The sequence below is a fragment of the Melospiza melodia genome, chromosome 7, assembly GCF_035770615.1.
Source record: "Melospiza melodia melodia isolate bMelMel2 chromosome 7, bMelMel2.pri, whole genome shotgun sequence".
In the NCBI taxonomy this organism is placed as follows: Eukaryota; Metazoa; Chordata; class Aves; order Passeriformes; family Passerellidae; genus Melospiza; species Melospiza melodia.
The window spans coordinates 23,892,137-23,918,206 of record NC_086200.1 but is presented as its reverse complement, the minus strand read 5'-3'; the positions used below and the strand labels follow the sequence as shown (position 1 = coordinate 23,918,206).

The following is a 26,070-nucleotide window of genomic DNA, read 5'->3' as shown; positions in this document are numbered from 1 at the left end:
TTGAAACTTCTTTTCAACATCAATTGCATTATTTTACACAATTTCTTGAATTTCAGCTGGAAAATTACCTTCACTCCTTTCTCATATAATCAGAGCTGCTGTTGCTTGCATCTATAACTGTGCTTGTATACAACTTTATTTAAAACTCTTAATCTTGTCTTTAATATGCTAGTTAGATCCTTTTTTGTTCTGCTCTTGAGGTATGCCTGTTTTTGCAACCATGTTGTCCAGCTCTCAAAGGAAGTTTTTAGGAAGGAGGAGCAGGCTGGTTGGATTTTTGAGATGTTAATTTGCATTATCAACACCACACGTTTGAGAGACCATTCTGGATTGAATAATAGTTGTTGCTCACTCACATTCTTTACTACATAGGGGCTTATTCTATACACTTCAGGTTCAAGTTTGGGTTGAGTCTCAACTATTTGAGTCTTGGTGTGGGCTGTATAGGGTCCTTCTGTGGTAAAAGGTGTAGTGTCTATTTTGAATTTAAATGAAAGCCCGATATCTTTGTGTGCCCAAAGGCAAGTTATTTCTACAGGCTGTATTAAGGTGAAATTACACTAGCAGTCTGATTCATTTAGGCTATCACAGATTTTTTTGGTGTTTATATGCACTAGGAGAGGTTGAGACACTAATTTCATTTGGTCTTTCATAAGCCGTCTCATTTATCATTTGGCACTTTACTTTGATTTCTTCTCTTCTAATCTCTTGAAGTGTCCACAGTTTCTGTTTTTGCTATTCTTGCTCTTCATATATTTGATCTCTATGAATTACTACACTGGATAGGTTTAAATCTTTTATCTCAGAAGGTTTTCTCATGGATCTAGTATACTGATTAAACGCTTGGGACTAAGGCTATTCAGCATTGCTCTGAATAAAGGTACTCTCAAGTTCTAAAACTTCAGTTATGATTACACACAAAACAATTCTACAAACTAAAATATGAGCTACTTTCGACCGCAATATACTCATTATGCTCGAGTAAGTTTTAGTCTCAGTTCATTTTCTCCTGGCGTCACTCCTCAAGGTGTTTCTGGGCCTTCTTCACCCGAGAGTGATGAATTTAGGCGTTTTGCTCTTTGATTTTGATTGCAGTGAAGGTGGTGAGAAGTACTTGCAGTGGTCTCTCCCACTGTGGTTTCGAAGTCTTCTCTGTAAGAGACTTACCATATACATTATCTCTAGGCTATCTAACTCTTTGCTCCAAGTTCCAGCCACATGTTTCTCAATTTCTCTGAGCTGTTTGCTTAAAGACACTATGTAGGTGGACATTCTGGACATTCTCTTTGTATTCTATATGGTCTTCTATAAGGCATTCTAAAAGGACTCAGCATTCCTTTGGCTCAAGGTTTAGTTTGAATTTGCAATAGTGCTAGTGGAAGAGCTTGGGCTAGGGTAGATTAACTTCTTGCCCCAGTCTTATGATTTGCTGCTTAATCAAATGATTCATTCTCTCTACCTGGCTGCTTGATTGGGGGTGGTATGGGGTGTGAAGTTCCTGATCTATGCTTAGATGGCTACTAATCTGTTGCACTATTTTGGAAATGAAATGTGATTCTTTATCTGAGGATATCGTGGCTGGAACTCTGAAGCGTGGTATTATTTCTTGTAAAAATAATCTGGTCACCTCTTGAGCTTTGACAGTTCTGGTGGGGAATGTTTCTGGCCACCCTGAAAATGTATCTATTAATACCAGTAAATACTGATACCCCCCTTTCCTTGGGAGTTCTGAAAAGGTAATTTGCCACTGCTGTACAGGCCCATGGCCTCTCCCAGTCTGACTGAGTTTTGGCCAGGGGGTATTTGGGGTTAGTCTGGAGGCAAGGATCACACTGTCGGCTCACCTGAGTGATAGTGGCATATAAATTCTTGACAACGATACAACAATTCTTTCAATCAGATGTGTGTTCTAGAAAGCCTGTGGAAATTACTACTTCAAAGTCAACACTTCATTTCAATGCACTCTGTACCACTGGCAGCCTTGGTCATTTTGAAAAAGGAGCCACACTCTATAAAAGGCTTTTAAGTAGTTAGGCTCTAGTGTGTTTTCTAGTGCCCTTCTTTCACTAGTAACCACGAAAATGGGAAGGGATTACTAGCTCTCTTTCAATGGTAGCCCACCCCTTGCAGTTGTACATCTCTTTTGATTAGTATTATTGTATTATGGCTTACTTTCAAGGAAAATCTGTACCTCACTCTTTGCTGCTTTCTTTCCCTCTCTATCTGCTAGCTTATTTCTTTCTTCTAATTTTAAGCTCACTCTCTGGTGTGCCTTAATATGCTTTTTCAGGTAGCTGAACTGCTTCCAGCAGCTGGATTGTCTCTTCTTTCTCTGTGAGGTCAGCAGTCTCCTCTCCTTCCAGATGGCTCCACGTGCATGCACGACTCTGAATGCCTTTTGCTGTTTCTAAAGCATGGGCCTATGCATTTATCTCAGCATTCTGTGCAGAGGTACCTGTTGGTAAGGGTCTAGACTCTATTACTTCTCTGCAGGCAGTCACTGTGAACTTTGCATGTCTGTGGAGAGTATTATTAATAATTGGTTAGCTGAGAAAGGCCATACTGACATAATGCTGCTGGTTAAGCTGAAGGAGAAAAGTCAGCAGTCAGCAAGCTGAAAGGAAAAGTCAGCAGTGACCTTGCTGCAACATGAGGATAGGGAGTTGAGATTAGTCCTGAATATATCCTAAGAATATGTAGAAAGTATCAAAAGTAGAACCATAGGAATGTAGAAGTAGGTGTAGGTGCTGATATGTAACTGACCAATCCTGAGCTCAACTTTTGCAATATGTATGAAGCTCATTATTAACTGTATTTAACCCGCCGTACTGATCAATCAAATCGAGCCTGTGATGATCAAACTGATGTCCTGGTTCCCTTCCGTCGACACATGTCACTTTCTTGTCAGTGAACTAGGTCTCTGCATTGTCCGGAGGAGTGTCCTTTAAGTCTGGGCGGCTGGAGTAGGTAGCTTCAATGGTCTCTAGGCAACTATAGAGACTGGCAACTATATGTGAACTGCTTCTCTTTGATTCCACTGAGAAAAGAAGCTGGGTTGACAATATTAGTCACCACTACCTCTACATTGTCTTGCTCTACCATGATGGCCTGGCATTTTAGAAACCTCTGTGGTGAAAGCCAGTGGCCACCCTTTACTTCCAGTGCTGTGGACACTGTGTGGGACACTAGCACAGTCATTTTTGTCCCAGGGTAAACTTGCATGCCTCTTGAATATTCAGCACGACTGCTGCTACAGCTCTGAGGCAACCTGGCCATCTTTTGGCTGTTGCATCTAGTAGCTTAGAAAAGTAAGCAACTGCCCTCCGGCATGGACTTAAGTCTTGAGCCAATATTCTCAGGGCAATTCCTTGCATGGAAAAATAGAAAGAATGCTTTACTTACATCTGGAAGTTTCAAAGCTGAGCCGACATGAGGGCACTCTCTCTAGCTGGCGAAAGGCCCGTGTGGCGTCTCTTGTCTACTGGAGATCTCTGTTTCCATTGGCAATAAGAGCATAGAGGTGTCTGGGGAACAGTCCATAATTATAAACTCACAGCTGGCACTACCCTGCCATGCCTAAGAAGGTTCGGAGTTCTTTCGTTGTCTGGGGTTTCAGGGTTTGGCATACGGCTTCTCTGCCTTAAAGTCTGCTGCTCAGCACTCACTTCTTACCCCAGGTAGATTACTTTCTGTTCGACTACTTGTGCTTTTTTCTTTGAGACTCTGCATCTTTGGAGTCTTAGGAAATTCAAAAGGCTTACTGTTCAGGCTTCTCTTGCTTCTCTCGTCTGAGTGGCTACTAGAAGATCGTCTACGTACTGCAACAGCCTCCCGGGACTCTGGGTCTTTGCAAGCTGTTCTCTAATCGGAGTGGGGAATTTTGAAGCCTTCAGGCACATGGACTATGTGAGCTTGAGTTTGAATGCAAAAATTTTCTGGTTGGCTTCGTGGATAGGGAGGCAAAAGAAGGCATCTCTTAGGCCTAAAACAGTGAACCAGGTTAGCTCAGGTGTTAAACAAGTTAGTAAGGTATATGGATTTGCTACCACAGGGTATAAATTTTGTGTTATCTTATTAACAGCCCTTAATCCAGTACTATCAGTTATTGGGCTGATTCCTTCCTTATCTTCCTTTTGAGGGTACTACTCAGTTCTCACTAGTTGTGTTCTTTCCTTAAGCTTGATGCTCATGGGGGAGCATCTTTCACTCTCCCTGGTACAGTAGAGGCCCATACTCTTGAAAACACTTATTTACTTATTCTAATATCTCCTTACTAATGTCTTTCTTAATTTCAGTGCCTGTTAATGTTAAGCCTAACATCTTTATATCATTTGCCTCCAGAGTAACCTTTCTCATTTGAGAATGTTTAGCAAATTGAGCGAATTGTACAAAAGCTTTTAGGTACACATAGTACACATGTTACTTTAAAGGTTTGCACAAGTATGCTTTCTCAGACTGGCCAGTTGTTTCATTCCCTACACTACAATATAAACATTCTCCACAGGTACTAAAGCTTTATTTAAAACTGAATGTATGATCCTTGTGCCGACAAAAATTCTTCCCTTTTGGGGAGGTCATCTTTATCCTTCCTCCCTTACCTTGGGGGGAGCCTTTAGCAAATCATATGTACTCATTTTGCAAACTGTGATTGCTTTGCATTTTAGCATGATAATCTTTGTCTGATTTCATACGTTGCTATCTTATGCTGCATGCTGAACAACATGTTTGATTTGCTTTCTCTTTGCCTTGTTTTCCTTTTCAAGGGCCAAGACTAGAGAGCGGTCTGATCTCACAGTCTCTTTGCCATTCTGGGTGATTTCTTAAAACAAAAAGACATTTCAGCATACAAAACCTCTATCCCGTTTATCTTCCTATTTTAAAACAGTACTAACAGCAATGAAGTATTATAAATCTTTTTATTTTCTGAGCTGCTCTTACTGGCAACCTCCTCCCAGTGAGCCCCTCCCAAAAGGGGCTAATTTAGGAACCTGTTTGTGTTTGCTCTGGTCAGTTCTCATTATTTATTTCTCCTTGCCCTATCTCGCTTCCACTCAAACCTTTTTACAGACCTTCACAGTAGTTTCTCAATTTTCCTCCTACACACACACAGCTCCAGGTGGCAGGTATCAGATGTGATTCTTACACACAAGCTCTAAGACCTTAGGTTCTGAATCCGCTAGACCAGAAACCTCTAATTTACACTCAGTGCATGTGCCCTGACACTTATTAGAACAGCAAAACAGCAAAACCAGTGTTTCTCATAAACACCGCACTGCAATAATACCTGCACATCCAGCTTTTGCCCCCAGGCCATTCTCCTGTTCCCTGGAGAGAACACTTCCCCAGCCAGAGCTGTCCCTGTGCCCAGGGGACAGCAACCGTCACCTCACACAGCACGCTAGCCTCTTGATGCACCAAAGGCTCCCCGAAACTGCCCACAAAGGCAGGCTATTCTGTTTGTTACAGAGAACTTTAAATCCCTAGAGCAGATTGTTTCCAGTCCAGACTTACTGCAATACCAGCTGAAGTCTCATAAACCTCATAAGTCTCATCAACTAATTCATCTCATTCACCTCTTCTATATAAACTCTGTTTTACAAAATATCAGTCTTTTCTAGTTCTCTTCTTGTACAATCTAATTCATCACTGTGTCTACTTACACTTGTTTTACTGCTTTGCAAAAAGGCTGTGCTAGTCACAGCCAAAACTCTGATATGCTCACAGACACATGCACCCTCCCCACCCTTTATCTCAAATTCACTAAAGCCAAGGCTTGAGTTGCTGTAAGGGGGAGAATTCTTGGAATTCCTTTAACTCGCTTTATCGTAGGTAAGCATAAATCACCGTACTATAGTTCTCCTGTGCAAAATGCTGCTCTTGTTGCAACAAAATCTTAAAATCTCCACAAACACCACTATACAATCTGAGAATCAAATTACCACAATGCAGCGGAAGAAAATCACCACACAAAATCACTGGGAAAGGGCATATTTCTCAAAGTGCTCACTTTTCTCAACACAACACAGCATAACATAATTCGGCATTTACTCACATCAGTTTTTCCTGGACACAATCAGAATAACAGCACACAGTCTAGAGAACAAGTCCAAACGGCAAAGGAACTCTCTGAGCTCGTACTCACGGTTAAAATGTACCAAATCTACACAAATCACTACATTTAAACACGATAAATACCATCAGTGACACTCCTCCACTCGCTTCTCCGCGGGACACTTCTCTCCCTGCCCCTGCAGCCTGCTGCAGCTGGTGCCTCAGGCCTCACTCGGCTGCTTCAAACATGGGTAGTACCCACCGCCGCACTGTAGGGCCCTGTAGATCTACTCTCTTTTATACACCATACACTTAAACACTTGCACAATTACATACACAGTGCACTGACCACACAATGCACACATTAACCATACAGCAACACAGTGTCCGGACATCACACACACACACAAACAAAACACACACGGGCTCAGCAGTTCCGCTCTATCAGAACTATGAACCCCCAACGGGTTCACCCAGCTCACCCCCAGAGCCTCTAGCAGTTCCGCTCTACCAAAACAATGAACCCCCAACACACACATACACGGGTTCACCCAGCTCACCCCCAGAACCGCTTGCGGTCTGCTCTATCAGAACGATGAACCCCATCTCTAATACAGCTGCTCTATCAGCTGAACCCAGACGTCTCTGGGTGGTTTACTCCCTTGCTCTCCTTTCCCTCCCCCGGGGGCCCTCAGTACATACTGTATCTTCCTCCGCAGGCCAGCAGGTCCTTGTCTGTCCTCGCAGGTGGAAAGTTGAGATGAGTGGAGCCCCACCAGGAAAAAAATCCTAGGGTGCACCTTGGAGGTCCGTCTATCCCCCCTGCCCCTGCGGGGAGAGAGAAGTTCCATCTGGGTCGCCATAATGTTTTGCGGAGAAAAGAAGAAACCTCACAACTTTATAGAAGTTGTAAAGCCCGGTATGCTTTTATTACGACACGTGCCGGATGCAAGTCCCCCAACAAGGCATGCGTACTTCTGAAGACCTCGGGTCTTCTTTTATCCCCCTTCCAAATGCATATGCATACAGTTTCACAATAAGTTCATACATATTCATTCCCTGTGACATTTAGCACCAGTTCTTCTTTATCAAAGGAATTTCTAAGTTGGGGGCAAATCGACCTTGTGGTCTTTTCTGTTTTTTTTTCTCTGTCTCCTTGCTGTCTCAGCATGCGAGTTCTTCCTTCAGCTTTGGCCTCACAGACTTTTCACCTCTCTTAGACACTTCACCTAATTCAGAATGGATCTTTACTCTGTCTTAGAACCAAGGAACTCTTTGTGACACTGCAGGGCCTCATAAAAGCAATGAGACTATTCTGGCACTCTGAGTCCCCATGGCACCAAGGGGCCAGTGTGACACCACAGGGTCTCATAAAACCAAAGCAATTGTGACACTGCAAGATTTCATGGAAGCAAGAGGCCAGTGTGCCACAGCCATGCCTTTTGGAACCAGGGGTTCATTGTGATCCTGGGGAGCCCAACAGAACCAAGGGGCCATTGTGGTACTCTGCACAGTGCCCTGGAACCAAGGAAACTATTTTGACACTGCAAGGCCTCATGGAAGCAAGGGGCCATTGTGCCAGTGGGGACCCAAAGAGACCATTGTGACATCACTGGACTTGGGGAAACAAAGATCTGTTGTGATACTACGGGGCCTCATGGAACCAATGGGCAATTGTGATGCTGCAGGGCCCCAAGGATCCAAGAACATGGAAAAGTTCTGGTTGGCTTGGCCTGACTGGTCCAGCTGACCTTGGCATGTTGAGGGTTGGTTCTCATCTGCCCCTAAAACCCTGGACTTCTGTGCTTTCCTTCCTGTGGGAAAGAACTCTTCCACTCCTCCAGGGGTTCATGGCTGAAATTGGGAATCCACGACCAAATTCAGTTATATCAAAGGATGATTCCTGTATGAAGCCTGCCAGAACAGACAGCTCTGGATGGCTTTGGCATCTTGGGGGCCACCTCTTATCTGCCTTCAAAACACTGGGGGTCTGTGTTTTTTTTTCCATGGAAAAATCATCTTTCAAGTGCAGGTGTTCATAGCTGAAATTGGGAATCTGCCTCCAAAATTCCTTATATCCAAGGACAGCTCCCAGACAAAAGCTGCCAGGACTGTCTAGGTTTCCTTGGCTTCCTGAGGGCCAGCTTTCATCTGCCTTTGAAACTCTGGGGCTCTGTACTTTCCTTCCTATGGAGAAGAACTGTCATTCTTGTCCTGGTGCTCATGGACAAAACTGGAATTTGGCCTCCCAAGATCTATCTACCCAAGGACTGCTCCCAGACAAAAGTTGCCAAGACAAACAGGTCTGGCTGGCCTTGGCCTCCTTGAGTCTGCCTCTAATCAGCCTTTGAAACACTGGGGCTCTGCCCTTTCCTTCCTGTGGAGAACTGCCATTCTGTTCCAAGCAATCATGGCTTAAATGGAATTCCACCTCCAAAACTCCACAAATATCCAAGGGTTGTTTTCAGACAAAAGCTGTAAGGAAAGACAGGTCTGGCTGGCGTTGGCCTCTGGTGACTGCCTCTGATCTTCCTTCAAAACCCTGGGGCTCTGTGGGTTCCTTCCTGTAGAAAAGAACTGTGCCTCTTGTCCAGGCACCCTAGCCTCTAGCACATGAGCATTGTATAGGGCTAAAGAAGCTCTGTGCTGAGTGGGGTGGAAACTGAGGACAGCAGAGGAGAGCCCTGGCAGGGACTGAAGGGTGCTTTCAGAGTTGGTGAATAATTCTGACAAAGCAGAGAAAAGCCTGAATAGAAAAAATCAATGCCAAGGGTGGCTGGGGAGGCGCAGTTTGGGAACAAGGAGAAAGGAATTTCCCTCCCTGGGCAGGGCTGTGGTGCAGCACATCCGCAGCAGGACCCTGAAGCAGCCCAAGGCTTTGTGTGGGCAGGCAGAGGCAGGCAGGAGGCAGAGCTGTCAGCAAAGGAAGGGCCCAGCCAGGTGGGGCAGCCGGGGGATGCCGACAGCCTGCAGGGACAGAGGCGCAGGGCAGGGACATTGTAGCACAGCCTGGGCTGCACAGGGCACAGGGATGGGCAGCAGCTGCAAGACAGCCCTGCCAGAGCCAACTTGGGCAGCACTTTGGCCATGGCTGCTGGGCCTGGGCCTGAGGCAGGAGCAGGAGACAAGTGACCCTTGCAGGGCTGGGGCCTCATTGCCTCCTTGTCCCTGCTCAGCAGCCTGGCAGGGGCCGCCCCATGCTCCTACCCTTGCCATTGCACATCCCCACATGCCAGTGCCCATCCCGGGAAGAACCCTGAGCAAGGAGGGAGGGACAGGATCTACCTGGTCAGGGGCTGGGGCTCAGGCCTTGGCCCTTTGCATCCCTAAAACACATCCAGCTTTGCTCAGCACCAGAGACACCTTTGCCTTGTTTGTCCCCAGCTGTCATCACTGCCTCCAGTGTTGTGCACTAACTGGAACTTGGGGACACTTTCTCAGTCGTGTTCCTCAGTGGGAACCATTAAAACTTCAAGAAGTTTCAGAGTTTCAATTTAATTTTGAGTTCTTGAGAAGTTTTTAAGCACTCTCTCAGGGACTAAATCTGATGTAAAGAACACCAAAGTCCCAAGAGGTTCATTAAAGTCCTTGGGCTGTGTCTGTGCTGCTGAGCTTTAAAGGAACAGCTCTTCCCAGGGCCAGCTCCTCTCCCAGCACAGCGAGGCTGAAGGCTCTGCCTGCAGGCACTGAGGGGACAGGAGCCAGGCAGAGACAGGCTGAAGGCAATCAAGATTGGGAAGACATTGAGCTGAGACTTCACTTGGGGAAACATTTTCACAGCCCTGTGCATGGTGAGTGTGTGGGTGCAGGGCAATGTCCCCTGTGCTCCTGGAGGGATCTCCTGAAGCCAGCACACCCCACAGCCTGGGGGATGTGTCAGGAGGATTCTCCCAGTTTCTCTGTGGCACAGGAGGAACAGGAGGAGGATGTGCTGCAGGGCAGGGCTGCCCTGGGCACCGTCAGAGGGACAGGGCAGGACGGCTCCTGCTGCCAGGGACGGCTGCAGGGGGTGAAGCTGGGGCTGCAGCCAGGGCTGCCCAGGGCTGTCCTGCAGAGCAGCTCCTGCAGCCCTCAGGGCTCTTGGCCAGCCCAGGGCATGTGCCACCTGCCAGGGGCAGCTCTCAGACTGCCTGGCAGCTCCCCATGGACGCTGCAGGGGAGAAGTTGGAAGTGGAAGGAGCCACCCCCATCAGGGCAGATTCCTCCTGCTCTGGAGATGGTGCTGCATGGCCAGGGTTGCTCTCAGCTTTCTCCTAAAGGGAAGGGAAAGGGGCTGTCATCTTTGGCTGTGTCACTGACACTCCTGCACTGTCACCCTGGGTATCAGCAGATGGGGCTCACATCTCCCTCAGAAAGTGCCTGCTCAGCCTCCTCTCCCTACAGACAGCAGCAGCAGCTCCTTGGCTTGCAGCATCTCTGTTTGTCCTGCCTGCCCTTAAGGCCCTGCTGCCAGGGAGATGCCCCTGGATAGTGCTCTGTGCTGGGAGGGGTCTGCAGGGCAGAGCTGAGCCCCCAGGGCTGGGCTGGGCTCTGGCAGCACTGGCAGGGACAAGGCTTGGATAGAGAGAAACAGCTCCCAGTAGGCACAACTCGAGGCAGCAGAGAGCCAGACCAACCCTTGGCATCCCTCCCTGCCCAGCTGTGTAGGGAAAGACAGAAGGGCTTAGAGAAATTGACTTTTAAACTGTAATCTTTAAAAACTCGACTTATTTTTCAAGCTCAGTTGATGTTGGATCACCCTGAACTAGAGGGAGGTGGAATGGGCAAAGTGCGCCGGTGTGGGGACCAGCAGGTCTGACTGCAATGGGGCAGAGGGAGCCCTGTTTTCCCTGTGGGCTTCCCAAGGGTTCAGGCTGAGAGCAGTGCTTAAGATGAATCAGTAACTCAGGAGCATAAACCCAAGCTCAAGAAAATACATATTGAGTGAAGTTTCCCCACAGGTAAAGAAGTAGCTTTGAGAGAATTCCTAAAATGCCCCATAGGGTTGAATCCAAGAGCTTGGTCTCAGCTTTTCAATGTCTTGTTTCTACAGTCCACAATGCCCAGAGTTAGGAATGTTGAACAGCAGCTCCATCAGGCACTTCCTCCTGCTGGCATTGGCAGACACGCAGCAGCTGCAGCTCCTGCACTTCTGCCTCTTGCTGGGCATCTCCCTGGCTGCCCTCCTGGGCAACGGCCTCATCATCAGCACCGTAGCCTGCAGCCACCACCTGCACACGCCCATGTTCTTCTTCCTGCTCAACCTGGCCCTCAGTGACCTGGGCATGATCTACACCACTGTCCCCAAAGCCATGCACAATTCCCTCTGGGACACCAGGGACATCTCCTACTCAGGATGTGCTGCACAGCTCTTTTTCTTTATCTTCTTCATTTCAGCAGAGTTTTCCCTTCTGACCGTCATGTGCTACGACCGCTACGTGTCCATCTGCAAACCCCTGCACTACGGGAACCTCCTGGGCAGCAGAGCTTGTGCCCACATGGCAGCGGCTGCCTGGGCCAGTGCCTTCCTCTATTCACTGCTGCACACAGCCAATACATTTTCCCTGTCCCTGTGCCATGGCAATGCCCTGGGCCAGTTCTTCTGTGATATCCCACAGATCCTCAAGCTCTCCTGCTCACACTCCACCTTCCGAAATATTCAGATTTCATTGCTTGGTGTCTGTTTAAGTTTTGGTTGTTTTGTGTTCATTGTTTTCTCCTATGTGCAGATCTTCAGGGCTGTGCTGAGGATCCCCTCTGAGCAAGGACGGCACAAAGCCTTTTCCACCTGCCTCCCTCACCTGGCTGTGTTCTCCCTGTTTATCAGCAGTGGCTTTTTTGCCTACCTGAAGCCCCCCTCCATCTCCTCCCCACCCCTAGATCTCGCCATGTCAGTTCTGTACTCGGTGGTGCCTCCAGTACTTAACCCCCTCATCTACAGCCTGAGGAACCAGGAGCTCAAGGCTGCAGTGTGGACACTGATGAGTGGACCATTTAGGAAAGTTTAAACTGGTTGCCAATTTCTGCATATCTCTTGAAATAAAAGTTATCTTTGATACTACTTGTTGGATTGGTTATGTTTTTTATTTTGTTTTCATTTTTTAACATTCTCCCTAAACCAAGGCCATATTTCTGCAATTTCTTATTTCGTTTCTCTAGTCTTCCCTATGGCCTCATTACTGTGTCAATGAGGAGCTGGTCTCTTGGTGGCTTTAAAGGAGATAAACGATCTCACAGCAGAGTTTTCACAGGAGATCCCCCTATTGTTGCCTTTTCTGGAGCTGCAGCAGCAATGTCTGTGTGCAGAGCTGGGGCAGATCAGTGCTGGCACAGCAACTTGGTGTTGCCAGTGCTGCTGCCGTGGCCCTGCCCCACTGCCCTGGTGGCCCTGGTGTTGCTGCAGGACCTGAGTGCTCTCATGGCCGGGCACAGCCCTGGGGGTGGCAGTGCCAGGGCTGCAGCAGGGACAGGCCATGGGCACTGCTGGGGCAGCGCTGACGCCTCAGCCCAGGCCCTGGGGGCTCCAGGCTCCTTGTCCAGGCTCTCCCAAGAACATGGCCAGGCCAATGCTCAGCACAGAAAATCACCATGAGCAGCCCCAGGCTGGCCGTGGGCAGGCTGGGGGCAAACAGCATGGCTGGGGCTCTGCAAGGACCCTGGGGCAGATGGGAAGGAGCAGCAGAGCAGGGGCTGATCCATCCCCAGTGCGCTGGAGAGCCCAGGGCAGCGTCCCAGAGCGTCCTCATGGAGCTGCCAACAACATCCCCCCCTCTGCAGCCCTGGCCTCTCCCCCAGCTCACAAAGGTGCCCCATCCTTGCAGGCACAGACACGGCAGCACTGGCTCAGCAGCCCCTGTTTGCATTGCACAGAGCAGGGGGAGCACCCCCATCCTGTTGGTGTGGGGACATGAACCTGAGGGAGCACAAATGTCATCAGCCCCTGGGGCCAGCAAGGGCTGGGGGACACCAGGGAAACCACTCAGCTTTGTCCTGGCCTCTGCAGTCAGCCAGAAAGTTTGTTCCCATCAGCTGGGAGTTTCCTGTCCCAGTGCAGACGCTGTTGCTCAGAGCAAGGGCTGCCTGGCAGCCACCCCCAAACTGCCCTGAGCATTTCCCTTGCTTCACCTTTGCTTTCTTTACTCTTTTCTTGTACAAATTTCTTCCTCTTGCCCACCCCTGTTCCCTCCTCTGCAAACAGCCCATCCCCGTTTGCCCTTTCCTCTCTGGCCCCACTCCCCATTGCAGTTCCTGACTTGGCACCATGGGAACATCCCTTGGGCAGCAGGATCGTCCTACAAGTGCAGGAATTGTCTGCAGGCTCCTGCAGTGCCTCCTGCTGCTCCCTTGCCAGCGGCACCCCAGGCCAGGGGGGCACATCTGGGCTGCTGTGTCTGGCTCTGGGGCTCCCTGTTCTGGACACTGAGGAGGAGCTGCAGAGACTCTGCAGGACTGACAGGATGGGCTTTGGGGCTGGAAGGAGAAGCTGAAGGACCTGGGCAGCTGGAGCTTCTGAAGAGGAGGCCCAGGGCTCCCCCTGCAACTGCTCTTAGGGTGGTTTCAGAGAATCCCAGAATCAGCAAGGCTGGGAAAGACCTTGGAGATCATCATCACCTGAGACCTGACACCGCCTTGTCGCCCCTGGGCCTCCTCTGCTCAGGAATAAAAAACCCCAGCTCCCTCAGCCACTCCCCACAGCACTTCTGCTGCAGGCCCCTCACCAGCCTTGTTGTCCTTCTCTGGACACGCTCCAGCCTCTCCATGTCCTTCCTAAACTGGGAGGCCACAACTGGACACTGCGCTCAAGGTGCTGCCCAGGCAGTGCCGAGCACAGGGGAGGAATCCCTGCCCTGCTCCTGCTGGCCACACCATTCCTGATCCAGCCAGGAGCCATTGGCCTCCTTGCCCACCTGGGCACACTGCTGGCTCATGTCCAGCCTGCTGTCCATCAGTCCCTGCAGGTCCCTTTCTGCCTGGCTGCTGTCCAGCCACTCTGTCCCCAGCCTGTAGCACTGCAGGAGTTGTTGCAGGCCAAAGTTCAAGATCCGGCACTTGGACTTGTTAAACGTGGCCTTGTTGGGTTTGGGCCCTGGATCCAGCCTGTCCCAGGCCCTCTGCAGAGCCCTCCTGCCCTCCAGCAGATTCACACTCACACCCAGTTTGGTGTCATCTGCGAATTTGCTGATGCTGGACTCAATACCCTCATGCAGATCATCAATGCAGATATTGAAATCCACGCTGGCTGGCTCTGACCCCTCGGCCATCCTGTGGGCGCCCTGTGATGGCACTCAGGGTGATCTGTTCCATAACCTTGCCGGGCACCCAGGTCAGGCTGACAGGCCTGGAGTTCCCCAGCTCCTCCTTCCAGCCCTTCTTGGGGATGGGCTCACACTGGCACCTCCAGTGCTCTGGAACCTCTCTGCTGAGCCAGGACTGATGGTAAATGATGGAGAGCAGCTTGGGGAGCTGATCCACAGCTCCCTCATCCCACTAGGATGGATCCCATCTGATCCCACACACCTGTGAGCATCTGAGTGTCTCAGCAGGTCGGCAGCTTCTTCCTCCTGGATTACAGGGGGCTGTTCTGCTCCCTGTGCCTATCTACTAGCTCCGGAGAGCACTTGTCCTTAGGTAAACCTGTCCATATATTAAAAATTGAGAGAAACAAGATGTTAAGTAGCTCTGCCTTTTCCTTATCTTTAGTTACTATATTCTCCACTGCATCCAATAAAGAGTAGAGGTTCTCCTTATCCCTCCATTTGGTTTAACTTTTTCTATAAAAATATTTTGTATTTATTTACAGAAGCTGCCAGGTTAAGTTCTCATTGAGCTTTCATGTCTCAGCTTTTCTTTCTGTTTAACCTAACGACATCCTTAAACACTTCCTGCAGTGCCAGTCCTTTTTTTCCCCTGAGTTCCCACAAAAGCTCCATTGGCAGCCAGGCCTGTAATCTTCCTCACTAGCTCATCTTTTGCCACACTGGGACAGGCTGCTCCTTCCCCCTTAAGATTACTTCCTTGAAATGTGTCCATCCTTCCTGGACCCCTTTGTTTTTAAGGGCTGTTTCTCTTTAAAAAAAATCATTACCTGATTTGGTACTCCCCAAATTGGCATCCTAAACAGGCCAAAGTCTGCCCTTCCTAATTCCAGTGTGGAAGTTTTCTTGCTGCCCCTCCTTCTTTCACAGAACATTGAAAACTTGATTATTTCATGGTCACTGTGCCCCAGGCAACCTCTGACCCCCACATCTGCCACCAGCCCTTCTCTGTTTGTGAACAGCAGCAGACAGAGCTTTCCTTGGCAGTGGGAGTGTTACCAAAAATTTGGTAAAACGGAAAACTCCTTAACACCAATGTAGCATTAAGAAGTAGTATTCTTTATTCAGCTGGATGCACGGGAGAGAGCTTCTCCCAAAGCCGTGCATGCTGAGAACAGGAAAGTTTCTGTTTATATTCTGTACATTGCACACATATTCATTGATTTTCCTGGACTAAACATAAATATGATAATCATTTCCCCAAAATCATTCACATATTTCCCCTCCCCTTAACCCATGCATTCTTCTGTCCTGGGGGGTCTCTCTGGTGGTCCCTGGTGGTCGTGGACCCCAATGTTCCAGTGGCACTGGCTGTGACATTGGTCACAAGGGTTGCAGGCGAAGAGAGAGGCGAGAACGTTGATCCATGATCAGAAGGCTTGATTTATTATTTTATGATATATATACTACATTATAACTATACTAAAAGAAATAGAAGAGAAAGGTTCTCAGAAGGCTAGCTAAGCTAAGAATAGAAAAAAAAGAATGAATAACAAAGATCTGTGTCTCAGAGAGTGAGCGGGAGCCAGCTCTGCCGTGACTGGTCAGTAAATCCAAATATCCACAGGAGACCAATCAGGGATCCACCTGTTGCACTGCACAGCAGCAGATAATGATTGTTTACATTGGTTGCTGAAACTTCTCAGCTTCAGCAGGAAAAATCTTAATGAAAGGATTTTAATGAAAAGATGTCTGTGACACCTGGCTGAGCTGGCAGGACACTGAGGCTGCTGAACTTCCAGTTCCCCTTCTCACACAATGGGATTGTGTGGTTTCCACAGGCCTGGGGTTTTGGAGAACAAGCTCCAGGTGTGAGCTCACCTGGTGTAGACAATTTATCATCTGGTAACATGAGGTGACAGAGTGGGCTTTGAAATCACAGAGTGGGTTATGTGAGGTGTTTGGGCAATATGACATCATATACTGCCCCTGTGACATCACGGAGCCATCTGTGACATCAGAGGCCAGATGTCTGACATCACAGAGCAGACTGTGACATCACAGAGTTGGCTGTGACCAGCTGTGACCAACCATCAGAGACCAGCTGTGCGGCATTGGAGAATGGGCTGTGAAATCACAGAGTTGGCTGTGACATCCCAGAGGGGCTGTGTGACATCCCAGCAGGGCTGTGTCAGGTCACTGGGTTCGTCACTCTGCCCCAGCTCCCCCTCACAGTTTCTCCCAAGAACTCCAATGCTGTTCATGCCCAGCAGGGGCCCTGTCCCCCGGGATCCCCCTGGCCCACCTGGAGCCACAGCCTCCACCAAAGGATGTTCCACAGGATCCATCCCAGAGCCTGACAGGGGACAAGGGGCCAGGGCTGTGTGACCAGGACATCAAGGACATGGATTATCCAGGTCACTGTGGCCTGGCTTGGGTTCCCCAGGCTAGGAAAGATGTCTGGCAGCTGGAGCAGGGTCTGGGAAGGGCCTCCAAGGTGGGGCTGGAGCCCTTGGGCTGTGAGCAGAGGCTGAGGGAGCTGGGCTGGTCCAGCCCGCAGCAGGGAAGGCTGAGGGGCTCCTCATCCCAGCCTGGCAGTGCCAGCGAGGAGGGGATGGAGAACACAGAGCCAGGCTCTTGACAGGCTGCTGGGGGGAGACAAAAGCCAATGGGTGGAAGGGGAAAGAGGGGAGATCAGCCAGGACATGAGGAGATGAAATGAGTCAGGCTGGTTTCAGCATTTCCTCAACACCAAAAGCAGCCTGACTTCCCTTCTCCATTCACCACTGAAAGCTTTCCAAATCAGGAATTGTTTGAGCTGTTTTGTCCCCACTACAGAATGAGCATCCTGATACAAGAACTTAATTGTGCTTATATCTATCACAGAACCACATTTGTCTGAAATTACTTTTAGTATGGAAATCACTTGTGGATGGTGGACTCATCAGGTGCTTCTGGGGTGTTGCACATAGCTCAGGGAAGAGCGGGATTGTTATTAAATTGTGTCCTGTTTAACTGTGGTCCGTTGGCCATGAAGAGAACCTTTCCGTGCCTCTGAGTCTCATCAGTTCCTGACCCCCAAAGGACACAAACCTGATGAGCTGTGCTTCCCACTCCAGTGGTGGCACTTCCACCTTCCTCCATAGCCAGAGCAGAGCTCCCTTGTCCCAGAAAGTCCCTGGCAAAGGAGGGATGAAGGAAACAGGAGAGGCTGTGGGGATCAGGTGCGGGGTAGATCCAGGGACAAGACTGATTTTTGCATTGGATGGAGCTGTGCCTTCCCCTGGCTTTGTTGGCTGACAAGAAATGAACATCCCTCTGTGTCTCGGGCCGCTCCTTCTCCAAGGAAAGCAGGTGGGAGTTGGAGCCAAGGAGCTGAAAGCTGCAGGTGCAGCCTGGGCTGGAGGGAGCTCAGATTTTCACAAGGCTGCTCTGAGTGCCAGGGCTGGGATGGGGAAATGGTGGGGTGGGGGTAGGGACAGAGTCTGATTGATTGTCAGCCGTGAAGGGTCTTGACTTTCATGTCTATCCAAACTACAAGAGGAGGTACTTGGATTCAGTGTCAGCTGGAGATTGCACATATCAATAAATTAACAGGGAGAAGAAACCTAATTTGGACCTAAGAAATCTTTTCTCACTGTCTCTTTAAATAGAATCTATTCAACTTGAATACACTACTGGAATTCGTCTAATTAACCACAAAAGATTTGAAAATTAAATCAAATTATTCCCAGAGGCTTGGCTTGTTAGGCGTTCTGAATGTTAATGAGCCCTGGGACACTGAATTCCTGCACTCAAGAGCTGAAGGCTGAACAAGCCTCTGGAGCAGGAAAATTCAGCAGCAGCCTCCAAGGTGCTGAGGATGTCAGCAGCCCCCACTGAGGCCATCCCTGCCCAGAGACCGTGGGTGAATGGGCAGACAAGGAGAGCGTCCCTGGGGCTGGGGCAGCACAACTCAGAGGCAGCAGCGGCTCCAGCTGGGAAATGGAGTGTGGAATGTGGCTGGGAAAGCCCTGCCTGGGCTGTGCCAAGCAGGACACACAAGCCCTGACTCCCATCCCCCAAAAAACTCTCTCAAGGAGACATTTAAAAGGAATTACAATTGTTTGTGTCCTCTGAGTAGGATGTACTGGAGAAATACCAGCAAGAGATTTTCAGGACCCCAAAACAACAAAACAGACTTCGCTGGTAACTTCACAAAATGAGAGAAATTTTAGCAACTGGTTTAAAACGACATTCAATCAACACAGAACACTTCTTAAAGCACTGACTTGGCCCATTCAACTTCACAAACTCTAAGCTATTTGAATTTTACATTACTCAAATTTACAAAAAGACAGAAATGGAAGGAAATGACAGAAAGAGGGAAAGGCAAAAAAATACAGAGGAGCACAAACAGAGGTACCAACTCCTGGATTCCAGCAGTGTTCAGATGGAAATTCCAAGAGGAGGTAGGGTCAAGATGTGTGCTTGCCTTGTGGTCAGCCTTCAATACCCCTTTGTCTCCCTGGGCCCTTTCCCCAGGTGGGACTTGGGCTCATTTGGTCCCTCAGGAGCTGGGCTGGGGCTGCAGAGGTGGCTGTGGAGCATTGCCTGTGCTGTGCCAGGGACTGGCAGCCACTGCTGGGCTGGGATAGAGGCTCTGGGGGGATTGGGGTTCCAGGGCAGGGCAGGGCTGGGGTTCCAGGGCCAGGCATAGCTGGACCTGCCCCTTCCTCCCCCCCACCCCTAACAAAATGTTTTCAGCCAACAATCTCCTCCAGTCTGTCACAATGGACAATGTTGGAGGTGAAATCCCAATCTCGGCCATGGGCACCTGCACTAGAAGGACAGTTCTTTCCCAAAGTTAGGAAAGCACAGAGCCTTCCCCAGAGTTTTGGGGACAGATGAAAGGTGACCCTTGTGAAACCATTACCAGCCAGATTTGTCCTGACAATCTTCCTATTGGAACAATCTCTGGATAAATGGAATTTTGGAGGTGAAATCCCAATTCTGGCAATGGGTGTCTGGAGGAAAAGGCCAGTTCTTTTCCATGAGAAGGAAAGCACAGAGCCCCAGTATTTCAATAGCAGATGAGGAGACTCTCAATGTGCCAAGGTCATCTGGACCAGTCAGGCACAATCGCCTGTTGATTACAAGAAGACCTGCAGTGTCACAATGGACCCTTGGTTCAATGAAGTCCAGCATTGTCACAGTGGTCCATAGGTTTCATAAGGCCCAGTGGTGTCACAATGGTCCCAACGAATCCATGAGGCTTTGCAGTGTCACAATGGTCTCCGTAGCTCTCCAGGCCCCACAATATCACGTGACTCCTGTGTTCCATGAGCCCTGAAATGTCAAAATGGCCCTTTGGACCCTGGGAGTTTCTAGTGTCACAATGTTCTCCTTTGGGTCAACAGTGTCACAAGGGACCAATTATGACACGAGGCCCCACAATGTCACAATGGTTGGTTCCATGCAGCCCTGCAGTATCACAAAGGCCTCTTGGTTTCATGAGGCCCCACAGTGTCACAATGGTCCTCTTGGTTCTGTAAGGAACCCCAGGGTCACAATGGTCTCACTGGTTCCATGAGGCTCCACAGAGTCACGGTGGACCCTTGGTTTGATGGGGCCTGCCAGTGTCACAATGATCCCTACATTCATGGAGCCACACACTATCACTACAATTCCCTTGTTCCATGAGGCCCAGCAATGTCACAGTGGTCTCCATGATTCCATGAGGCCCCACAGTGTCACAATGGTCCCTTGGTCTCACAGGGCCCCACAGTGTCACAATTGTCCCTTGGTCTCACAGGGCCCCACGGTGTCACAATGGTCCCTTGGTTCCATGGGCCTGCGCTGCTGCATTCCCCCCTGCCCTTCTCAGGCCGCCCTGCCAGCTGAGAAATGCTCCTTGGGCCTCGGCCTTGGCCAACAGCCCCTGGGCTCAGCCCCTCTGCAGCTCATCACAAACACTGTCTGCTCCAGGCACTGCTGCTGCCCAACCAGCTCCTGCTTTCTGTAGGAGTAGCCCTGGGAACTGTGTTTGTTCCCTCAGTGGCACCACACACCCTGTTCTCACCCTGCCAAAGAAAGCTGTTGGTGCCAAGTGCGGCCAGGATGAGCCAATCCTGGGACTGAAGCCCCTCTCTTGGGGCCCTGCAAACAGCGCTCCAAAAGGAGCCCTTGGAGCTCTCCTGGGCCAGCGACTCCCTCTGAGTGGGGCCTCTCCCAGCCGGGAACTCTCCCGTTTGCTGCACTCGGGGATCCCCAACAACGACGGAGCCTGGGCCGATCCCCCCACTCCTCCAGCCTCAACCCTTTGCCGGCTGGGGAGATACCAAAGGATCCACAGTGAGCATTTCCTGCCCTCAGGGGAATTGCTCACAGGTGCCTTCCACTGACTCTTTGTGCCTGTGTGCACACAGGAGTGCCTGTGCTGGGGAAATGTGGCAGAAATGCTGCTCTCTGAGGGGCTTGAGTGCCTTGGATAGTTGAGTCACTCAGATATCCAGATATCAGTAAGTACAGTTTAGTCAGAAGGTCTAAACGAAGTTAAATGCTCCTAGGAGTTGTTCTTTTGCTAAGTTGTTAGGTATAATTTAAGTTATTAGGTAAGTTAAATATTGTTAACTGTTATTCCTCTGTTAAATTTCTAAGTCATGGGTATAAGTTAGGTCAAATACTGTTAAGTGCTGTTCTTTTAAGGTATCAGTTAAGGTTAAGTGTAAGTTAAGTCCTGTTACGTTTGTCCTCTGTAAGCTTTTGGGCCACATTCCTTTTATCCTTACCCTCATTATCCTTATGTCATACACACAGAGGGACAGTTCTCAGTTAATTTCTGGTTTGATTGCCTGGACTTTTTTTGGTTTTGTTGTTGCTTTATTTCCTTCGCGTGCCTGAATTGGTCAGTCAGGAGCAGAGTGACTCTTGCCAAGGAACTTTGTGCTGCTGTCCCTTAATATTCAATCTGGTTTTTGCTGTTCCCTTGCTGGGGATTTTTTCAGTGCTCTCAAGGCCTTGTTGGTAGCCCTGGCCCAGGCTCTGGCCCTGGGGGACACGAGGACACTGCCGGGGGGTCCCTATCCCCCTGTGCCACCCCCAGGGCCCCGGCCCCCTGTCCCCGTGTCGGGCTCTGGGGTCGATCTCGTGGAACATCCTCTGGGGGAGGCTGCGGGGCTGGGGGACCCGGGGGGACCCGGGGGGACAGGGGACCCCGCTGTGCACGAGCAGGGTTGGACTGCTCTGGGGGGAACTGTGAGGGGGGCCGGGGCAGAGTGACCTCCCCAGTGACCTCACACAGTCCCTGTGATGTCACACAGCCATCTGTGATGTCACACAGGCCCTGTGATGTCACAGAGCCCCCTGTGATGTCACACAGCCCCCTGTGATGTCACACAGCCCCCTGTGATGTCACACCGCTACCTGTGATGTCACAGCCCACTCTGGGATGTCACACACCACCCTTATGATGCCACAGAACCAAATCTGGGATGTCAGCCTGGAATGTCATGCAGCTGCACTGTGATGTCACAGAAGGTGCTGTGATGTCACAAAGTCACCATGTGATGTCACAGTCTTTTCTGTGATATCACAGCCTCCTCTATGATGTTACAAGCCACCAAGTGATGTCACAACCCACTCTGTGATGCCACAGAACAACCTTCTATGATTGCAGCATCTGTTCTATGGCCTCACACCTTACACACCCTCAGGGATGTCACAAAATCCTCCCTGTGATGTCATACTGCCACTCTGTAATTTCACAGCACACACTTTGACCTCACTGCTGGCTCTATGATGACATCCAGCCATGCCATGATGTCACAGCCTGCTCTGTTATTTCATAGAATCCCCTGTGTGATGCTGTAGCTGCTCAGTGACCTCACACAACAAACTCTGTGGTGTCACAGCCCAATCTGTGACCTCACACAGCGCACTCTGTGCTGTCACACAGCCCCTTGCTGACATCCCAGCTGCTCTGTGCCTCTATGACACAGCCACAGAGGTGCTGCTGTGACACAGCCCCCTCTGGGCCATCCCACAGCCCCTGCCAGTGCTGAGCCCCTGTGAGCTCTGTCTGTGCCCTGCTGGTGTCCCTGAGGGGCCCTGGCAGTGCCCCAGCCCTGCTGGGCTGTGCACAGGAGCTGCTCCTGGCCAGAGCTGTCTCTCTGCAGCGCTGCCCTTGCCAGGAGCTGCCTCTGGGCCAGGAGCCCGGCCCAGCTCAGCAGCACAGACACAGCACAGGGACTTTAATGATCCTCTGGGGCTTTGGTGCTATTTGCATCAGATTCTGTCCCTCTGAGTGGGCTCAAAGAACTTCTCAAGAGCTTGAAGTTAAGTTGAAACATGGAAGTTTCTTGTACTTAAATGGGGCCCACTGAGGGACATAACTCTTGTGAAAGTGTCCCCAGGTTCCAGTTAGAGCAGAACACTGGAGGCAGTGGTGACAGCTGGGGACAAACAAGGCAAAGGTGTCTCTGGTGCTGAGCACACCTGGATGTGTTTTAGGGATGCAAAGGGCCAAGGCCTGAGCCCCAGCCCCTGGCCAGGCAGATCCTGTCCCTCCCTCCTTGCTCAGGGCTCTTCCCGGGATGGGCACTGGCATGTGGGGCTGTGCAGTGCCAAGGGCAGGGGCATGGGGCGGCCCCTGCCAGGCTGCTGAGCAGGGACAAGGAGGCAATGAGGCCCCAGCCCTGCAAGGGTCACTTGTCTCCTGCTCCTGCCTCAGGCCCAGGCCCAGCAGCCATGGCCAAAGTGCTGCCCAAGTTGGCTCTGGCAGGGCTGTCTTGCAGCTGCTGCCCATCCCTGTGCCCTGTGCAGCCCAGGCTGTCCCACAGTGTCCCTGCCCTGCGCCTCTGTCCCTGCAGGCTGTCAGCATCCCCTGGCTGCCCCACCTGGCTGGGCCCTTCCTTTGCTGACAGCTCTGCCTCCTGCCTGCCTCTGCCTGCCCACACAAAGCCTGGAGCTGGTACCAAAAGGGTTCATTCCATGTTTACCCTGCCTGTGAACTTTCAGCACAGGAACAAGGCATGCAGGGGCTGCTTTCCCAGCAGGAATGGGTGGAAGAGAAGAAGAAAACATCTGGCTCAGGGGTGCAGGGATGGAGAAAACAAGGAGTGAATCTGGGAACTTGGGGTGGGTTTTATGGAAATGGGTAAATTGTAATTCACATTTAGTGGCTGTATATAAGCAACACACTGGTAGAATTACATGTCCATGTGAGGTTGGGAGTTGTCCCTCACTAGAGCTCAGGCCTGAATAAATGACACCCTCTGAAACAGCAAATTCATGTACAGGCACAAAGCAGCTCTGTGCTCAGTGGAGTGGAGACTGAGGACAGCAGAGGAGACCTGGGAGGGATTGAAGGGAGGTTTCAGAGATGGTGGATCCTTTTGGCACAATACAGAACAGCCAAAGAAAGAAAGAATTAATGCAAGGGGCAGATAGGGAAAACAGACAGGACCCAAACAGAAAGGAATTTCCCTGCCAGGGCAGGGCTGTAGTGCAGCATGGCCCCCAGCAGGAGCCTTTGTGTGGGCAGGCAGAGGCAGGCAGTCGTGGCCCTCAGTAGGAGCCATAAAACTTCAAGAAAATTTGGAGTTTAAATTTAACTTTGAGTTGTTGAGAAGTTTTTTCAAGACACTGTCAAGGACTGAGTCTGATGTAAACAACACCAAAGCCCTGAGAGGGTCATTAAAGTTTTCCTAGTCCAATCATGGAGAAAGATTTCAAAGAGCAGTAATAAAATATACATTCCTATTTTAAAGAGTGTCTTTTATTAAATTTCTCTTTAGAGCAGAGGTGATTGCAGCATTCTGTGATTGATATTGACCCAGGGTCTCTCTTCAGCAGCTCTGGCCTGCTCACAGAAGCTGTGCCTGGAGCTCTGACCCAGTGTGCACAACCTTGCTCCTCATTGTCCAGCCCCATCCTGTCTGTCCTCACTGCCCTGGGCCCTGCTGTGCTTGCAGAGCTGGCTGCACTCAGCCTAAGAGGGGTTTTCACTTTTTGGGGTTTTTTTAAGCAATCTGAAACTGCTGAGTTTCCCACTGCAAACAGACACACTGCTCAGGTGTGTGCCAGCCCCAGGTGCCACCAAAGGCACTGCAGAGCTGCCCTGGGCCAGCTGTGAGGGTGGATCATCAGCCCAAGCTGCACTGGGCCCCTGCAAGGGGCTGTGGCCATGGGCACTGCACTGACTCCACTGCTGGGTTTGGCTGCCACGGCCACCGTGAGAAATGAAACTGTCCTTGGAAACACTGGGAAGGACTGGGACATACTGGGGACACTGGGAACGCTGTGGGAGACACTGGGACATACTGGGAGTGACACTGGGGGATACTGGGACATACTGGGGACAGTGGGGCCATTGCGGAGAAGACTGGAGACACTGGGGCATCCTGTGGACTACACTGGAGGGAACTGGGAGGGACTGGGAATCAACTCAGGTGTATTGGGAGGGACTGGGGTTGTACTGGGTTCTACTTCGGATAAACAGGGCTGTACTGGGGTTGTACTGGTCTGTACGGGGGATGAACTGGGCTGTACTGGGAGGGACTGGACAGGTTGAATGGGCTGTTCCCGCCTCCACCGCATCCCATTTGCCGAGACTCCCGCCCATCACCGCCCGAAGCCAATCAGCGCCAGAGATCAGAGACTCGGGGACCGTGCCTACGGTAGCCACAACTCCCGTCATGCCCCGCGGCCCGATTGAGCCCCATTGGAGCCAGGACTACAACGCCCGTCATGCCCCGCGCTCGACAGAACCCCCAGGATCCGCCACCCCTTTGTCCCTTAAGTGTCCTCCAGACCCTCCAGGATCCCTCAGTGCCCCCTCAGCGCCCATTTTGGACCCCCACAAAAGCGTCCCCGGATCCCCTGAGTGCTCCCAACCCCACACATGCCCGGTACAGCCGCTTCTGGAAATTCATCTCCTCTCCTCCGCCGTGGCCCCAGAGCCCCTCAGAACACAGACCCGCGCCTAAAACTGCTGCAGTGCCCCCGCCCTAAAGAGCCCGGTTAGAGCTCCCCGAGCTCCCCTCCAAGCGCTCCCGAACCGTTTACGCTCCCCCGAGGATCTGAAGTCGCGGCTCGGATGCAGAGGGGTCCGCCAAGTGCCTTCCCGGACCACCAAACAAAGCGTTGGAGTCACTTCCGGGACTACAGCTCCCATCATGCTCCGCGGCGCATGTCCAGTGCTGTTCCAGCCGGGACTTTATCTCCCGTCACACCCCGCGCCCCACTGAGAGCCTTTGCAGCTGCGTCTCGAACTCCCGTGATGCTCCACGGCCCCGTTAAACTGCATTGGACACCCCCCCCCCCCCCCCCCCTCCCCGCGCTTCCAACTCCCATCAGCCCCCGCGCCCCAGCGAGCCCCGTCAGAGGAGCCCCCCAGGAGCCCCCCCGGATCCCGAAGGGCCCCAAATTCCCCTCCCTGAGCTCCAAGGGCCCCCCTGGATCCCCAAGTGCTGCCCCGGACCCCGAACTGTCCCTCAGAATCCCTGAGTGCCCTTCCAAGTGCCCACTCGGCTCCCCCCAAGTGTCCTCCAGACCCTCAAGTTCTCTCTGAATTCCCTCTCCAGACCCAAAACTGCCCCAAATGTGCCCCAGAAATGTCTCCAGGGACCCAAAGTGGCCCCTTTTATCCCGTCTGTGAAAATTATAAAAAAGATAACAAAAGGATTTAAAATACGACTGATTAGCATAAAGAAGGAAAAATCAATAGCCACACTTCTCAATGAATTAATGTTGGGGATTGTGTTACTTAGAACTAATGACCAATAAATTTTTTGCTTGCTAAAAT

The 26,070-nt window shown here is 50.7% G+C and overlaps 1 long non-coding RNA gene across 1 annotated transcript; it reads right to left on the bottom strand.

Moving 5' to 3' along the window:
* Window positions 1–260: 260 nt before the first annotated feature.
* On the bottom strand, window positions 261–25,434 carry LOC134420586 (uncharacterized). Its single transcript, XR_010028397.1, has 3 exons — window positions 25,325–25,434; window positions 6,754–6,879; window positions 261–1,162 (listed from the first exon to the last, which is right to left on the bottom strand). It is a non-coding gene; the product is annotated as an uncharacterized LOC134420586 (long non-coding RNA).
* Between the last annotated feature and the right edge of the window lie 636 nt (window positions 25,435–26,070).